The sequence below is a fragment of the Loxodonta africana genome, chromosome 16 (genome assembly GCF_030014295.1).
Source record: "Loxodonta africana isolate mLoxAfr1 chromosome 16, mLoxAfr1.hap2, whole genome shotgun sequence".
In the NCBI taxonomy this organism is placed as follows: domain Eukaryota; kingdom Metazoa; phylum Chordata; class Mammalia; order Proboscidea; family Elephantidae; genus Loxodonta; species Loxodonta africana.
The window spans coordinates 82,344,059-82,362,681 of NC_087357.1; positions in this window are offsets into that span (position 1 = coordinate 82,344,059).

Below are 18,623 nucleotides of genomic sequence, written 5' to 3' on the forward strand. Positions count from 1 at the left end.
AATATTAAGGTAACCACAAAGGAGACTAGTTATCCTACACATCAAAATAAAATACAAGAAAAAAATAAAGACTCAGCAGAAAAAAAATCAACAGCACTGAATAAGAGGAAAAGACAATATACAAAGTTAAACTACTCAGCACAAAAAATTAAGTGGGGAAAAGAAACAGTCAACAACACGCAAAGAAAGACGTCAAAATGACAGCACTGAACTCATACCTACCCATAACTATGCTGAATGTTAGTGGACTAAATGCACCGATAAAGAGACGGAGAGTGGCAGAATGGATAAAAAAACACAGTCCATCTATATGCTGCCTACAAGAGACACACCTTAGGCTTAGAGACACAAATAAACTAAAAACTCAAAGGATGGAAAAAATATATCAAGCAAACAACAATCAAAACAGCAGGAGTGGGGTGGAGCCAAGATGGCGGAATAGACAGCCGCTTCCGTCGAGCCCTCTTTACAACAAAGACCTGAAAAAACAAGTGAAACGAGTATATTTGTGACAAGCTGGGAGCCCTGAGCATCAAAAACAAGCTTAGACAACAAACTGAGGGGCAGGGGAAGGAAGAGGCTGTGCAGAAGCGGAGAGGAGTTGCCGGACCTGAACTGCGGGGATCCCTCAGGCATCATTCCCGGAGTGGTGGCGGCAGCGGCGGCGGCGGCGGCGGCAGTGTTCGTCCGCAGTTTCCTCAGGGAGAAGCAGCCAGCCACACAGGCCACTCACACCTCCAGAACCTGAGGAGAACAGCTCCCTGGGCAAAAGCTAAATACTTGCATATATTTTACTGCGCTCCCCACACCCCGCCCCCAAGCCGGCCTCAGTGGCTGAATCCCTGGGCCTCAGATCCTGTTGAGCACCTAGAGCCATCCTCCTGGCCTTGGGGAAGGAAAAAATTTGCAACTGCGGGGAAAAGATAATTTGCTAGCTCCGTTAACTGGGGGAGCTCAGGACAGAAGCGGCTCCTGTCCAGGCATAAACCATCCGTGGACCTTGAGCACCTTTCCCTTTTGCATGGACCTGTGTGGGCCTATTTCGGGAGAATAGGCCCTTGTTGGCAAACTCCAACCATTTCAGCTGTGCAGTGGAGAGGTGGGTATTTGACGTTTGACATTGCTTTGCCTATTAAACAAGGTCCTCACCTACCCACATCAGGGACCTAAGGACTGGTAACTCCATTGAGGTCACACAGCCACCCGCGACAGGGGTCCAAAGATAACTGATACCTCCCAGTCCTTACAACCAAAAACTTTGGGTGCCCATGGTCCCTCTGCAGAACCCACCCACCAGCACGCCCTAGGGAACAGAGACACATTTTCCTCAGAGACACTTGGGGGTCGGTTCTCAGCCCCCTGCCTTGTTCAGAGCGTGACCCCCTCCTGCAATAAGATACCGGTATATATGCCAATCACCCCTACCCCTCTAAGACTGTAGGACAGAGCGTGTACCACGCACTTGATATCAGCTACCTGGAAACCTGAGCTGAATTCATACAAGAAAACTGAATGGGCTCCTAGATTGATATACCTGATAACAGCTCTAGCCAGCTGGGAACAGGACACCAGAGCTCTAAGGGCGAAAATAATCAAGCTAGCTCACTCAAGCAACCCATAGGGGTATACCAAAACAAAACAAAGCAGGCAGCTATGACACAGTAAGGAAGCATAAACTAAACACAATAACTTATGGATGGCTCGGAGACAACAGTCAATACCAAGTCACATAAAGAAACAGACCATGATCACCTCAACAGGCTCTCAAAACAAAGAATCCAGGGATCTTATAGATGAAAGTGCATTCCTGGAGTTACCAGATGCAGAATAGGAAAGTTTAACGTACAGAGCCCTTCAAGACATCAGGAAGGAAATGAGGCAATACACAGAACAAGCCAAGGAACACACAGATAAAGCAACTGAAGAAATTAGAAAGATTATTCAGGAACATAATGAAAAGTTTAATAAGTTGGAAAAATCCATAGAGAGCAATCAGAAATTCAGAAGATTAACAATAAAATTACAGAATTAGATAACTCAATAGAAAGTCAGAGGAGCAGAATTGAGCAAGTAGAAGCTAGAATTTCTGAACTTGAAGATAAATCCCTTGGCACTAATATATTTGAAGAAAAATCAGATAAAAGAATTAGAAAAAATGAAGAAACCTTAAGAATCACGTGGGACTCTATCAAGAGAAATAACCTATGAGTGATTGGAGTACCAGAACAGGGTCCAAAAACACAACAGAAAATACAGAGAAAATTGTTGAAGATTTTTTGGCAGAAAACTTCCTGATATTGTGAAAGATGAGAAGATATCTATCCAAGATGCTCATCGAACTCCACATAAGGTAGATCTCAAAAGAAAGTCACCAAGACATATTATAATCAAGCTTGCCAAAACCAAAGATAAAGAGAGAATTATAAGAGCAGCGAGGGATAAATGAAAAGTCACCTACAAAGGAGAGTCAATAAGAATAAGCTCAGGCTACCCGGTAGAAACCATGCAGGCAAGAAGGCAATGGGATGACATATTTAAAAAAATTGAAGGAAAAAAATTGCCTGCCAAGAATCATATATCCAGGAAAACTGTCTCTTAAATATGAAGGTGAAATTAAGACATTTCCAGATAAACACAATTTGAGGGAATTCGTGAAAACCAAACCAAAACTACAAGAAATACTAAAGGGAGTTCTTTGGTTAGAAAATCAATAATATCAAGTATCAACCCAAGACTAGAACACTGGGCAGAGCAACCAGAAGTCAACCCAGACAGGGAAATCCAAAAAAACAAAGCAAGATTAAAAAAAAAAAAAAGCCCAACACAGGGTAACGGCGATGTTATTATATAAAAGAAGACAACATTAAAATAATAAAGAGGGACTAAGAAATGTAATCATACACCTTCCATATGGAGAGGAAGATACGGAAGGAAGAAATAAAAGTTAGTGTTAAATTTAGAAAAATAGAGGTAAATAATAAGGTAACTACAAAGGAGACAAACTATCCTACTCATCAAAATAAAATACAAGGGAAAAATACAGACTCAGCAGAAACAAAATTAACAACAAGAAATATGGGGAAAGGACAATATATAAAGAAAATCTACTCAGCACATAAAATCAAATGGGAAAAAGAAACTGTCAACACACAAAAAAAGACATCAAAATGATAGCACTAAATTCATTAAAAAAACATAATTACCCTGAATGTAAATGGACTAAATGCACCAATAAAGAGACAGAGAGTGGCAGAATGGATTAAAAAACAAGATCCGTCTATACGCTGCCTACAAGAAACACGCCTTAGACTTAGAGACACAAACAAACTAAAACTCAAAAAAAAGGATGGAAAAAAATATATCAAGCAAACAACAATCAAAAAAGAGCAGGAGTGGCAATATTAATTTCTGACAAAATAGACTTTAAAGTTAATTCAATCAGAAAGGATAAGGAAGGACACTATATAATGATTAAAGGGACAATACACCAAGAAGATATAACCATATTATATATTTATGCACCCAATGACAGGGCTGCAAGATACATAAAACAAACTCTATCGGCATTGAAAAGTGAGATAGACAGCTCCACAATAATAGTAGGAAGACTTCAACACACCACTTTTGGTGAAGGACAGGACATCCAGAAAGAAGCTCAATAAAGACGCGGTAGATCTAAATGCCACAGTCAACCAACTCGACCTTGTAGACATATACAGAACACTCCACCCAACAGCAACCAAGTATACTTTCTTTTCTAGTGCACATGGAACTTTTTCTAGAACAGACCACATATTAGGTCATAAAGCCAGCCTTGGCAGAATCCAAAACATTGAAATATTACAAAGCATGTTCTCTGACCATAAGGCCATAAAAGTGAAAATCAATAACAGGAAAAGCAGGGAAAAGAAATCAAACACTTGGAAACTGAACAATACCCTGCTCAAAAAAAGACTAGATTATAGAAGATATTAAGGATGGAATAAAGAAATTCATAGAATCCAATGAGAATGAAAACACTTCCTATCAGAACCTTTGGGACACAGCAAAAGCAGTGTTCAGAGGCCAATTTATATCAATAAATGCACACATCCAAAAAGAAGAAAGGGCCAAAATAAAAGAATTATCCCTACAACTTGAACAAATAGAAAGAGACCAACAAAGGAAATTAGAAGAAGGACATAATAAAAATTAAAGCAGAACTAAACAAAATAGAAAACAGAAAAACAACTGAGTTAACAAGACCAAAAGCTGGTTCTCTGAAAAAATTAACAAAATTGATAAACCACTGGCCAAACTGACAAAAGGAAACCAGAAGAGGAAGCAAATAACCCAAATAAGAATTGAGATGGGCGATATTACAACAGACTCAACTAAAATTAAAAGAATCATAACAGAGTACTATCAAAAATTGTACTCTAACAAGTTTGAAAACCTAGAAGAAATGGGTGAGTTCCTAGAAACACACTACCTCCTTAAACTAACACAAACAGAGGTAGAACAACTAAATCGACCCACAACAAAACAAGAGATTGAAAAGGTAATCAAAAAATTCTTAACAAAAAAAGCGCTGGCTGGAATGGCTCCACTGCAGAGTTCTACCAAACTTTCAAATAAGAATTAAAACCACTACTACTAAAGGTATTTCAGAGCATAGAAAAGGATGGAATACTCCTAAACTCATTCTTTGAAGCCAGCATATCCCTGATACCAAAGCAAGGTAAAAAAAAAGAAACCAGAAAAAAAAAAAAAAAAGAAGAAAATTACAGACCTATATCCCTCATGACCTTAGATGCAAAAATCCTCAACAAAATTCTAGCCAGTAGAATTCAACATATCAAAAAAAAAAAAAAAATTCACCACAACCAAGTGGGATTCATACCAGGTATGCAGGGATGGTTCAACATTAGAAAAACAATTAATGTAATCCATTTTTTTTATCATACAAATAAAACAAAAGACAAGAAGCACATGATTTTATCAGTTGATGCAGAAAAAGTATTTGACAAAGTTTGACACCCATCCATGATAAAAACTCTCGGCAAAATAGGAATAGAAAGAACATTACCCAACATAATAAAGGGCATTTTTACAAAGCCAACAGCCAACATTATCCTAAATGGAGAAGTCTGAAAACATTCCCATTGAGATCGGGAACCAGACAAGGATGTCCTTTACCACCACTCTTATTCAACACTGTGGTGGAGGTCCTAGCCATAGCCATTAGTCTATATAAAGAAATAAAGGGCATTCAGATTGGTAAGGAAGAAGTAAAAGTATCTCTATTTGCAGATGACATGATCTTATACCCAGAAAACCCTCAAGAATCCTCAAGAAAACTACTGAAACTAAAAGAAGAGTTCAGCAGAGTATCAGGATAGGCGATAAACATACAAAAATCAGTTGGATTCCTCTACACCAAGAAAAAGAACATTGAAGAGGAAATCACCAAATAAATACCATTTACAGTAGCTCCCAAGAAGATAAAGTACTTAGGAATAAATCTTAAAAGACCTATACAAAGAGAACTACAAGATACTACTGTAAGAAACCAAAAGAGACCTAAATAAGTAGAAAAACATACCTTGTTCATGGATATGAAGACAATATTGTAAAAAAGTCTATTCTACCAAAAGCGATCTATAGATACAATGCAATTCCGATCCAAATTCTAATGACATTTTTTAATGAGATGCAAAAACAAATCACCAAATTCATATGGAAGGGAAAGAGGCCCTGGATAAGTAAAGCATTACTGAAAAAGAAGAACAAAATGGGAGGCCTTACTCTACCTGATTTTAGAACCTATTATACCGCCACAGTAGTCAAAGCAGCCTGGTACTGGTACAACAACTGATACATAGACCAATGGAACAGAATTGAGAATCCAGACATAAGTCCATCCACATATTTGACAAAGGCCCAAAGTCAGTTAAAAGTGGGAAAAGACAGTCTTTTTAGCAAACGGTGCTGGCATAACTGAATATCCATCTACAAAAAAATGAAACAAGACCCATACCTCACACCATGCACACAAACCTACTTGAAATGGATCAAAGACCTAAATATAAAATCTAAAACAATAAAGATTGTGGAAGAAAAAATAGGGACAATGTTAGGAGCCCTAATACATGGCATAAACAGTATATAAAACATTATTAACAATGCAGAAGAGAAACTAGATATCTGGGAGCTCCTAAAAATCAAACACCTATGCTCGTCCAAAGCCTTCACCAAAAGAGTAATAAGATTACCTACAGACTAAGAAAAATTTTTCGCTGTGACATTTCCAATCAGTGCCTGAAATCTAAAATCTACATGATACTGCAGAAACTCAACTACAAAAAGACAAATAACCCAATTAAAAAACGGGCAAAAGATATGAACAGACACTTCACTAAAGAAGACATTCAGGTAGCGAACAGATACATGAGGAAATGCTCACGATCATTAGCCATTAGAGAATTGCAAATCAAAGCTACAATGAGATTTCATCTCATTCCAAAAAGGCTGGCACTAATCCAAAAAACACAGAATAATAAATGTTGGAGAGGTTATGGAGAGACTGGAACACTTATATACTGCTGGTGGGAATGTAAAATGGTACAACCACTTTGGACATCGATTTGGCACTTCTTTAAAAAACTAGAAATAGAACTTCCATAGGATCCTGCAATTCTCACTTCTTGGAATATATCCTAGAGAAATAAGAGCCTTTACACCAACAGATATATGCACACCCATGTTCATTGCAGCACTACTTACAATAGCAAAAAGATGGACACAACCAAGGTGCCCATCAATGGATGAACAGATAAATAAATTATGGTATATTCATGCAATGGAATATTATGCATAGATAAAGAACAATGATGAATCCGTGAAACATTTCATAACATGGAGGAATGTGGAAGGCATTATGCTGAGTGAAATTAGTTGCAAAAGAACAAATATTGTATAAGACCAACATTATAAGAACTCCAAAAAAAGTTTAAACAGAGAAGAAAATATTCTCTAATGGTTACGAGAGCAGGGAAGGATGGAGGGAGGGGGTATTCACTAATTAGGTAGTAGATAAGAACTGTTTTGGGTGAAGGGAAAGACAACACACAGTACAGGAGAGGTCAGCACAACTGGACTAAACCAAAAGCAATGAAGTTTCCTGAATAAACTGAACGCTTCGAAGGCTAGCGTAGCAGAGGCAGGGGTTCGTGGACCATGGTTTCAGGGGACATCTAAGTTGACTGGCATAACAAAATCTGCTAAGAAAACATTCTGCATCCCACTTTGGAGAGTGGCGTCTGGGGTCTTAAATGATAGCAAGCGGCCATGTAAGATGCATCAATTGATCTCACCCTCCCTGGAGCAAAGGAGAATGAAGATCACCAAAGACTCAAGGTAATTATAAGTCCAAGATACAGAAAGGGCCACATAAAGCAGAGACTACATCAGCCTGAGACCAGAAAAACTAGATGGTACCTGGCTACAACTGATGACTGCCCTGAGAGGCAACACAACAGAGAACCCCTGAGGGAGCAGGAGGGCAGTGGGATGCAGACCTCAAATTCTCATAAAAAAACCAGACTTAATGGTCTGACTGAGACTAGAAAGACCCCAGAGGTCGTAGTCCCCAGACCTTGTGTCAGCCCAAGACAGGAACCATTCCCAATGCTAACTCTTTAGACAGGGGTTGGACTGGACTGTGGGATAGACAATGATACTGTTGAAGAATTAGCTTTTTGGATCAAGTAGACACGTGAGACTATGTGGGTATCTCTTGTCTGAAAGGGAGATGAGAGGGTAGAGGGGGTCAGAAGCTGGCCGAATGGACACAAAAAGAGAGAGTGGAGGGAAGGAGTGTGCTGTCTCATTAGAGGGAGAGCAATTAGGAGTATATAGCAAGGTGTTTATAAATTTTTGTATGAGAGTCTGAGTTGACTTATAAACTTTCACTTAAAACACAATAAAAGTTTTTTAAAAAGATAAAAAAAAAAGCCTGTAAACAAAGTTGGAAGACAAGCAACAGACTGCAAGAAACAGTTTCAATACTTATGACATACAATTTTTTATTATCCAGAATATATTCAGATTTATGTGAATCAATAAGAAAAATATAACCAACTCTATAGAAAAGTGGGCAAAGACTATGAATAGGCAATTCATATAAGATTCTAAACTTCATTTATAATCAATTTTAATGCAAATTAACACTAAATAAGATTTTTTTTAGACCTATCAGATTAACACAAATGAAAAACACTGATAATAACTAATCTTGGCAAGGATGTAAGGAAATGGGAACGCAAATGCTAATGGGGATGTATAAATTGGGACGGCCTTACTATAAACAGTCCTTTTCAAATGTTGTTCTTAGCTGCCTTCGAGTGGCCCCTGACTTAGGGTGACCCCATGCACAATGGGATTGGATCATTGTGATCATAGGGTTTTCACTGGCTAATCTTTTGGAAGTAGACAGCCAGGTCTTTCTTCCTAGTCTGTCTGGTCTGGAAGCTCCAGTGAAACTTGTTCAGCATCATAGCAACATGTAAGCCTCTTCTGACTGTGCTTCAGGTGCATTGGCTGGAAATTGAACCCAGGTCTCCCACAAGGAAGGCAAGAATCCTACCATTGAAGCATCAACACCCGTTTTAAAACATAAAATATGCATATCATTTGACCTAGTGTTACACTACTTATAAAATTTGGATCCTATAGAAATAGTTGCTCATATGCTAAAAGACATGCAGATGGCAATTTTATTTTTGCTGTTGTACAAAAATTAAAAAAGAATGTAAATGCCCATTCGGTGGAGGAGGAGTTTAATACTGTCATTGTACACCTCTACAATAAATACAATACACTCATTAAAAAGAACAAGGGGGTATGTTACAGATTGAATTGTCCCCCCAAAATGTGTGTCAACTTGGCTAAGCCATGATTCCCAGTATTGTGTGTCTGCCATTTTGTGATCTGATGTGATTTTCCCATGTGTTGTGAATCCTAACTCTATGAAGTTAATGAGGCAAGATTAAAGGCAGTTATGTTAATGAGGCAGGACTCAATCTACAAGATTAGGTTGTACCTTCAGTCAATCTCTTTTGATATAAAAGAGAGAATCGAGCAGAGAGACAGGGGGACCTGCTACCACCAAGAGTGAAGAACCAACAACAAAGACCTGAAAAAACAAGTGAAACGAGTGTATTTATGACAAGCTAGGAGCCCTGAACATCAAAGGCAAGGCTAGAAAATGAACTGAGGGGCAGGAGGAGGAAAAGACAGTTGAGAAGTGAAGAGGAGTTACCTGACCTGAATCACCGGGAGCTCTCAGGCACCATTCCCAGGAGCTGCTGCGGCAAGCAGTTTCCTCAAGGAGAAGATTATGAGGGGGGAGAAAGAAAGGAGAGGGGTTTTCACTAATTAGATAGTAGATAAGAACTACTTTATGTGAAGGGAAAGACAACACACAATACAGGACAGGTCAGCGCAACTGGAGTAAACCAAAAGCAAAGAAGTTTCCTCAATAAACTGAATGCTCTGAAGGCCAGGGCAGCAGGGGCGGGGGTTTGTGCACCATGGTTTCAGGGGACATTTAAGTCAATTGGCGTAGTAAAATCTATTAAGAAAACATTCTGCATCCCACTTTGGAGAGCATGCCTGGTGTCTTAAACACTAGCAAGTGGCCATCTAAGATGCATCAATTGGTCTCAACCCACCTGGACCAAAGGAGAATGAAGAACATTAAGGACACAAAGGGTGGAAAGGACCACATAAACCAGAGACTACATCAGCCTGAGACCAGAAGAACTAGATGGTGCCCGGCCACAACCGATGACTGCCCTGACAGGGAACACAACAGAGAACCCCTGAGTGAGCAGGAGAGCAGTGGGATGCAGACCCCAAATTCTCGTAAAAAGACCAGACTTAATGGTCTGACTAAGACTAGAAGGACCTGGGTGGTCATGCCCCCCAGACCTTCTGTTAGCCCAAGACAGGAACCATTCCCAAAGCCAACTCTTCAGACAGGGATTGGACTGGACAATGGAGTAGAAAAAGATGCTGGTGAAGAATGAGCTTCTTGGATCAAGTAGACACATGAGACTATGTTGGCATCTCCTATCTGGAGGGGAGATGAGAGGGCAGAGGGGGTCAGACGCTGGAGGAATGGACACGAGGAGAGAGAGTGGAGGGAAGGAGCAGACTGTCTCATGAGGGGGAGAGCAATTAGGAGTATACGGCAAGGTGTATATAAATATTTGTATGGTAGACTGACTTGATTTGTAAACTTTCCCTTAAAGCACAATAAAAAATTTAAAAAAAGAGCTAAGAGAAAAAGAAGAAGTTGGAAATTTAAAAGAAAAAAAATCAGGAAATGGATTATAGAAAAAAGATATAAAATAGACACTAAAAACAAAAGATGGCCAAAAATTACTTACATAGCCTATCAGTGGTGTAAGAATATGAGAAAATAACGCACCAAGTACTTCGAGGTCACCAGGGTAGCGCTGGATATCGATTACTGACTGGCTTAAAAGAGTTAATGTGCATCTGCTGTTTTGCTCATTGAGGCCTGTAACAGTGCCTGGCACATAGTTGTTGTTGTTAGTTGCTATCAAGTTGATTCTGACTCCTGGCGCCCCAATGTGTGCAGAGTAGAACTGCTGCGTAGGGTTTTCAAGGCTGTGACCTTTCAGAAGCGGATCACCATGCCTGTCTTCTGAGGTGCCTCTGGGTGGGTTTGAAACTCTAACCTTTTGGCTAGTAGTTGAGTGCTTAACTGTTTGCGCCACCCAGGACTCTCATACAAATTTTTGTTGTGTGAGTGAATGGGTGTTCATAAATGCTCCTGTCAGGGAGAAGCATATCCATTTGGTGAGAAATCTACACTTCCTGACACTTTCTGAAGTGCTTTAAAATGCCTAAGTTTGTGATGATGAGACTAGCTGACTTTCAAAAAAAAAAAGAGTGAAGAACTAGGAGGGGAGTGTGTCCTTTGGATCCAGGTCCCTGAGATGAGAAACTCCTAGGGAAAGATTGCTGACAAGGACCTTCCCCTAGAACCAACAGAGAGGGAGAGAGAGAAAGCCTTCCCCTGGAGTTGGTGACCTGAATTCGGACTTCCAGCCTCCTAGACTGTGAAAGAATAAATTTCTCTTTGTTAAAGCCATTCACTTGTCTTATTTCTGTTATAACAACACTAGATAACTAAGACAAAGTGCCATGTGGACTGAGACTAAAATAAAGATCTCCAAGACAAAGAAAAACAGAAGCAAGTCTTGGAATTCTAGTGTGACCCATTTTGGAGCCCTGGAGGAACCGTGGTTAAGAGCTCGGCTGCTAGCAAAAAGGTCGACAGTTCGAATCCACCAGCTGCTCCTTGGAAACCCTATGGGGCAGTTCTACTCTGTCCTATAGAGTCACTATGAGTTGAAATCAACTTGAGGGCAACAGGTTTTAACAGGTTACCCATTTTATGTTTTCGTAAGTGTGTATTTGTACAAATTGGGGGCCAGTGGTGGTTCAGTCGTAGAATTCTTGACTTTCACTCGGGAGATCTGGGTTCAATTCCCAGCCAACGGACTTCATTCACAGCCATTACCCATCTGTCGGTGGAGGCTTGTGTGTTGCTATGATGCTTAACAGGTTTCAGTGGGGCTTTCAGAATAAGAGGGTCTAGAAAGAAAGGGCTGACAATCTACTCTAAAAAAATCAGCCAATAAACACCCTACGGGTCACAACAGCCTGATCTCCAACTGATCATAAAGACGGCACAGGACCAGGCAGTGTTTAGTCCTGTTGTGCACGGGGTCACCACGAGTCAGGGGCTGACTCAATAGCAGTTAACAACAGTTTTATAAACATACATATGTAAATACATGAAGCTCTGTAAAGATGTTCACAAAACTGTGGCCAGTCGTTATTTCCGGAGGGGGATAAGGGCGGGGTGGGGGTAAAAGGAAGGGGGATTTTCCCATTTTACTCTGCACTCTTCTGTAGTATTTAAGCTCTGTGCAAATAGAATAAATAAAAATGTTTACACTCTGTCACACTCGCAAAGCAGAAAAAGTTGTTTCTTCTGAAGATCTTTGCAGAGCCCACAGCCATTACCTCAAGTCCCCTCAGGTTTCTGAGAGTAGCAGCTACGCTCACAGGAGCCTTGATTGCCCTAATCAATCTAATTAGCAGAGCATGAGTTAGGCTGAAAGCCCCTTGGCTGCCGCACATGCCTTTCAGGAACTCAGCTCCACTCCCTTCATGGCTCTGGTCTTCTCTCAGGAACTCTGAAGACCACTTGTGAGTAAATGGGAAATAAACAAAAATCACTCAGATGAGAACATGCAGAAGCTACTTATTCAGAGCTGGCAAGGGGGTCAGTCACCCTCATCTGATCTTGGCAGAGTCTCAAAAGCAGGCAGGGGAGAGGGAAAGCTTTATAGTGGAAAAGGGAAGAAGCAGGTATGCCCTGATTGGGGGCTGTTGGTGTGGTCACTTGGAGGTGGGATAACTAGAAGCAGAGCATCCTTGTGATTGGTTTGGGGAGACTACTTGGCTTTCTCTGGTTGGTCCTGAGTTGGAACCAAACCAAACCAAACCAAACCAAACCAAACCAAACCAAACCAAACCAAACCCAAACCAAACCAAACCAAACCAAACCAAACCAAACCAAACCAAACCAAACCAAACCAAACCAAACCCATTGCCATTGAATGGATTCCAACTCATAGTGACCCAATAAGACACAGTAGAGCTGCCCCATAGGGTTTCCAAAGAGTATCTGGAGGATTCGAACTGTCAACCTTTTTGGTTAGCAGCCGAACTCTCAAACACTATGCCACCACGGTTTCCCCCAAGTGGAAGTAGGGGCAAAAATTAGGGAAGTTAGCAGTTACTGACCAAGTGCTAATCATTTGGGGCTGATTGTTGCAGAGGCTGTGGTCTGGCTTCCTGGGTGGCTGCTGTAGAGGTTATGAGTCAGAGTTCTATTTTCATATATGGTCTAGCCATTGTCTATTTATATATTCAGAATCTCAGAGCCTTTTGATTTGCTGGGCATTTTTCCTGCTCTGTGTGAAACACTTCATCTTTCTTAAGTGGTTCATTGCTGGCTCCCGCTTGTAACCTTTGTGTTTCCCCACAACCTGTGTCTCCTCCTGTTTCCCTGCTCACTGAGATGTTCTACTGGCACCCTCTTTGGTCATAAAAATAAGAAACCTGTGAATTATCATGGCTCCTACCACTTATAACTGGTTTATTGGTTAATTTTTGGTGTCAGCTTGGCTAGGCTATGGTTCCCAGTGGTTTGGCCAAATACTAGTCCAGGTACTGTTCCATGATACAATGTAACATAATGTAATCACTTTCTACAATGTAAGCTAATGTAATCAATCAATCAGTTGAAAAGTGAGTTTCCTTAGGATGTGTTCTGCCTCCAGGTTATAAATGGATATTTTGGTATAACTTGCCCTCTCTCTTCACTCTGCACTCTTTGCATCTCCTGACCTACAGATCTTGGGATGCAAGCCTACAGAAGTCTTTAGCCTGCTGCCTGACCTACAGATCTTGGACTTGTCAGCCCTCTACAATCACATGAGCCAATCACTTGAAGTAAATCTCTCTGTGCATAACTATAGGATATATAGGTAGCACAAGCAGTTAAGCACTCAACTACTAGCTGAAAAATTGGTGGTTCAAGCCCATCCAGAGGCACCTTGGGAGACAGATCTGGAAATCTTCTTCTGAAAACTCACAGCCTTAAAAACCATTTGGAGCACAGTTCTACTCTGCACACATGAGATGGAATCAACTTGACATCAACTAACAACAACAAATTTATATACACATATATACATACACACATATCTATATGTACACATACACACACACACACACACATATATATATATATACACCTGTACCCCCACGTGTCTGTCAGTTTGTCACACTGTGGGGGCTTGTGTGTTGCTGTGATGCTGGAATCTATGCCACTGGTATTCAGATAGCAGTAAGGTCACCCACGGAGGACAGGTTTCAGCTGAGCTTCCAGACTAAGACAGACTAGGAATAAGGACCCAGCAGTCTACTTCTGAAAAGCATTAGCCAGTGAAAACCTTATGAATAGCAGCGGAACATTGTCTGATATAGTGCTGGAAGATGAGCCCCCCAGGTTGGAAGGCACTCAGAAGATGACTGGGGAAGAGCTGTCTCCTCGAAGTAGAGTCGACCTTAATGACGTGAATGGAGTAAAGCTTTCAGGACCTTCATTTGCTGATGTGGCACGACTCAAAATGAGAACAGCTGCAAACATCCATTAATACTCGGAACCTGGAAAGTATGAAGTATGAATCTAGGAAAATTGGAAATCGTCAAAAATGAAATGGAAAGCATAAATATCAATATCCTAGGCATCAGTGAGCTGAAATGGACTGGTATTGGCCATTTTGAATCAGACAATCATATAGTCTACTATGCTGGGAATGACAACTCGAAAAGGAATGGTGTTGCATTCATCTTCAAAAAGAACATTTCAAGATCTATCCTGAAGTACAACGCTGCCAGTGATAGGATAATATCCATACTCCTACAAGGAAGACGAGTTCACACGACTATTATTCAAATTTACCCACCAACCACCAGGGCCAAAGATGAAGAAATAGAAGATTTTTATCAGCTGCTGCAGTCTGAAATTGATCGAACATGCAATCAAGATGCATTGATAATTACTGGCGATTGGAATGCAAAAGTTGGAAACAAAGAAGAAGGATCAGTAGTTGGAAAATATGGCCTTGGTGATAGAAAAAATGCCAGAGATCAAATGATAGAATTTTGCAAGACCAATGACTTCTTCATTGCAAATACCTTCTTTCACCAAAACAAATGGCGACTATACAAATGGACCTCGCCAGATGGAACACACAGAAATCAAATTGACTACATCTGTGGAAAGAGACGATGGAAAAGCTCAATATCATCAGTCAGAACAAGGCCAGGGGCCGACTGTGGAACAGACCATCAATTGCTCATATGCAAGTTTAAGCTGAAACTGAAGAAAATCAGAGCAAGTCCACAATAGCCAAAATATGACTTTGAGTATATCCCACCTGAATTTAGAGACAATCTGAAGAATAGATTTGACGCATTGAACACTAGTGACTGAAGACCAGGCGAGTTGTGGAATGACATCAAGGACATCATCCATGAAGAAAGCAAGAGGTCATTGAAAAGACAGGAAGAAAGAAAAAACCAAGGTGGATGTCAGAGGAGACTCTGAAACTTGCTCTCGAACAACAAGCAGCTGAAGCAAAAGGAAGAATTGAAGAAGTAAAAGAACTGAACAGAACATTTCAAAGGCCTCTCGAGAAGACAAAAAAAAGTATTATAATGACATGTGCAAAGAGTTGGAGATGGAAAACCAAAAGGGAAGAACACGCTTGGCGTTTCTCAAGCTGAAAGAACTGAAGAAAAAATTCAAGCCTCGAGTTGCAATAGTGAAGGATTCCATGGGAAAATATTAAATGATGCAGGAAGCATCAAAAGAAGATGGAAGGAATACAGAGTCATTACACCAAAAAGCATGAGTCGATATTCAACCACTTCAAGAGGTGGCATATGATCACGAAGCGATGGTACTGAAGGAAGAAGTCCAAGCTGCTCTGAAGGCATTGGTGAAAAAAAAAAAGCCTCCAGGATTTGATGGAATATCAATTGAGATGTTTCAACAAACAGATGCAGCGCTGGAGGTGCTCACTCGTCTATGCCAAGAAATATGGAAGACAGCTTCCTGGCGAAATGACTGGAAGAGATCCATATTTATGCCTATTCCCAAGAAAGGTGATCCAACCAAATGTGGAAGTTATAGAACAATATCATTAATATCACACGCAAGCAAAATTCTGCTGAAGATCATTCAAAAACGGCTGCAGCAGTATATCGACAGGGAACTGCCAGAAATTCAGGCCGGTTTCCGAAGAGGACGTGGAACCAGGGATATCATTGCTGATGTCACATGGATCCTGGCTGAAAGCAGAGAATACCAGAAGGATGTTTACCTGTGTTTTATTATGCAAAGGCATTTGACTTTGTGGATCATAACAAACTATGAATAACACTGTGAAGAATGGGAATTCCAGAACACTTAATTGTGCTCATGAGGAACCTTTACATAGATCAAGAGGCAGTTGTTCGGGCAGAGCAAGGGGATACTGATTGGTTTAAAGTCAGGAAAGGTGTGCATCAGGGTTGTATTCTTTCACCATACCTATTTAATCTGTATGCTGAGCAAATAATCAGAGGAGCTGGACTATATGGAGAAGAATGGAGCATCAGGATTGGAGGAAGACTTATTAACAACCTGCATTACACAGATGACACAACCTTGCTTGCTGAAAATGAAAAGGACTTGAAACACTATTGAATATCAAAGACCACAGCCTTCAGTATGGATTGCACCTCAACACAAAGAAAACAAAAATCCTCACAACTGGACCAGTGAGCAACATCATGATAAACAGAGAAAAGATTGATGTTGTCAAGGATTTCATTTTACTTGGATCCACAATCAACAGCCATGGAAGCAGCAGGCAAGAAATCAAACGATGCATTGGACCAGGCAAATCTGCTGCAAAGGACCTCTTCCAAGTGTTGAAGAGCACAGATGTCACCCTGAAGACTAAGGTGCGCCTGACCCAAGCCAAAAGAACGAACAAATCTGTCTTAGAAGAAGTACAACCAGAATGCTCCTTAGAAGGAAGGATGGCAAGACTACGTCTTACATAATTTGGACATGTTTTCAGGAGGGATCAGTCCCTGGAGAAGGACATCATGCTTGGCAAAGTACAGGGTCAGTGGAAAAGAGGAAGACCCTCAACAAGGTGGACTGACACAGTGATTCTTTTGGCAGTCCATGGTATATTCAATATTCTTCGCCAACACCACAATTCAAAGGTGTCAACTCTTCTTCAGTCCTTCTTATTCATTGTCCAGGTTTCACATGCACAGGATGCAATTGAAAATACCATGGCTTGGGTCAGGAGCACCTTAGTCTTCAGGGTGACATCTTTGCTCTTCAACACTTGGAAGAGGTCCTTTGCAGCAGATTTGCCCGGTCCAATGCATTGTTTGATTTCTTGCCTGCTGCTTCCATGGCTGTTGATTGTGGATCCAAGTAAAATGAAATCCTTGACAACATCAATCTTTTCTCTGTTTATCATGATGTTGCTCATTGGTCCAGTTGTGAGGATTTTTGTTTTCTTTGTGTTGAGGTGCAATCCATACTGAAGGCTGTGGTCTTTGATATTCAATAGTGTTTCAAGTCCTTTTCATTTTCAGCAAGCAAGGTTGTGTCATCTGCATAATGCAGGCTGTTAATGAGTCTTTCTCCAATCCTGATGCTCCATTCTTCTCCATATAGTCCAGCTCCTCCGATTATTTGCTCAGCATACAGATTAAATACGTATGGTGAAAGAATACAACCCTGACGCACACCTTTCCTGACTTTAAACCAATCAGTATCCCCTTGCTCTGCCCGAACAACTGCCTCTTGATCTATGTAAAGGTTCCTCATGAGCACAATTAAGTGTTCTGCAATGTTATCTGTAATTTGTTATGATCCACACAGTGAAATGCTTTTGCATAGTCAATAAAACACAGGTAAACATCCTTCTGGTATTCTCTGCTTTCAGCCAGGATCCGTCTGACATCAGTAACGATATCCTTGGTTCCACAACCTTTTCTGAAACCGGCCTGAATTTCTGGCAGTTCCCTGTCAATATACTGCTGCAGCCATTTTTGAATGATCTTCAGCAAAATTTTGCTTGCGTGTGATATTAATGATATTGTTCTATAATTTCAGCATTCAGCTGGATCACCTTTCTTGGGAATAGGCATAAATATGGATCTCTTCCAGTCATTTCGCCAGGAAGCTGTCTTCCATATTTCTTGGCATAGATGAGTGAGTACTTCCAGTGTTGCATATGTTTGTTGAAACATCTGAATTGATATTCAGTCAATTCCTGGGGCCTTGATTTTTTGCCAATGCCTTCAGAGCGGCTTGGGCTTCTTCCTTTATGTATACTTGTACACATATATATATATTTAACATAAGCATGGAGCCCTGATGGCACAGTGGTTAAGAGCTCTAGCTGGTAACCAAAAGGCTGACAGTTCAAATCTACCAGCTGCTCAAAAGGTTGATAGTTCAAATCTAACAGTTGCTCCTTGGAAATGCTTCGAGACAGTTCTTCTCTGTCCTATACTGTTGCTATGAGTTGGAATAGACTCAATGGCAATGGGTTTGGCTTTGTTTATATATATATATGCCTTTGAATTATGGTGGTGGTGGAGAATATTGAATATACTATGGACTGCCAGGAAAGCAAACAAATCTGTCTTGGGAGAAGTACAGCCAGTATGTTCCTTTGAAGCAAGGACGGCAAGACTTCGTCTCACGTACTTCAGACATGTTATTAGGAGTGACCAGTCCCTGGAGAAGGACATCATGTTTGGGAAAGTAGAGGGTCAGAGAAAAAGTGGAAGACCCTCAATGAGATGGATTGACACAGTGACTGCAACAATGGGCTCAAACATAGCAAGGATTGTGAGGATGGCACACGCCATGTTATCTTATAAAA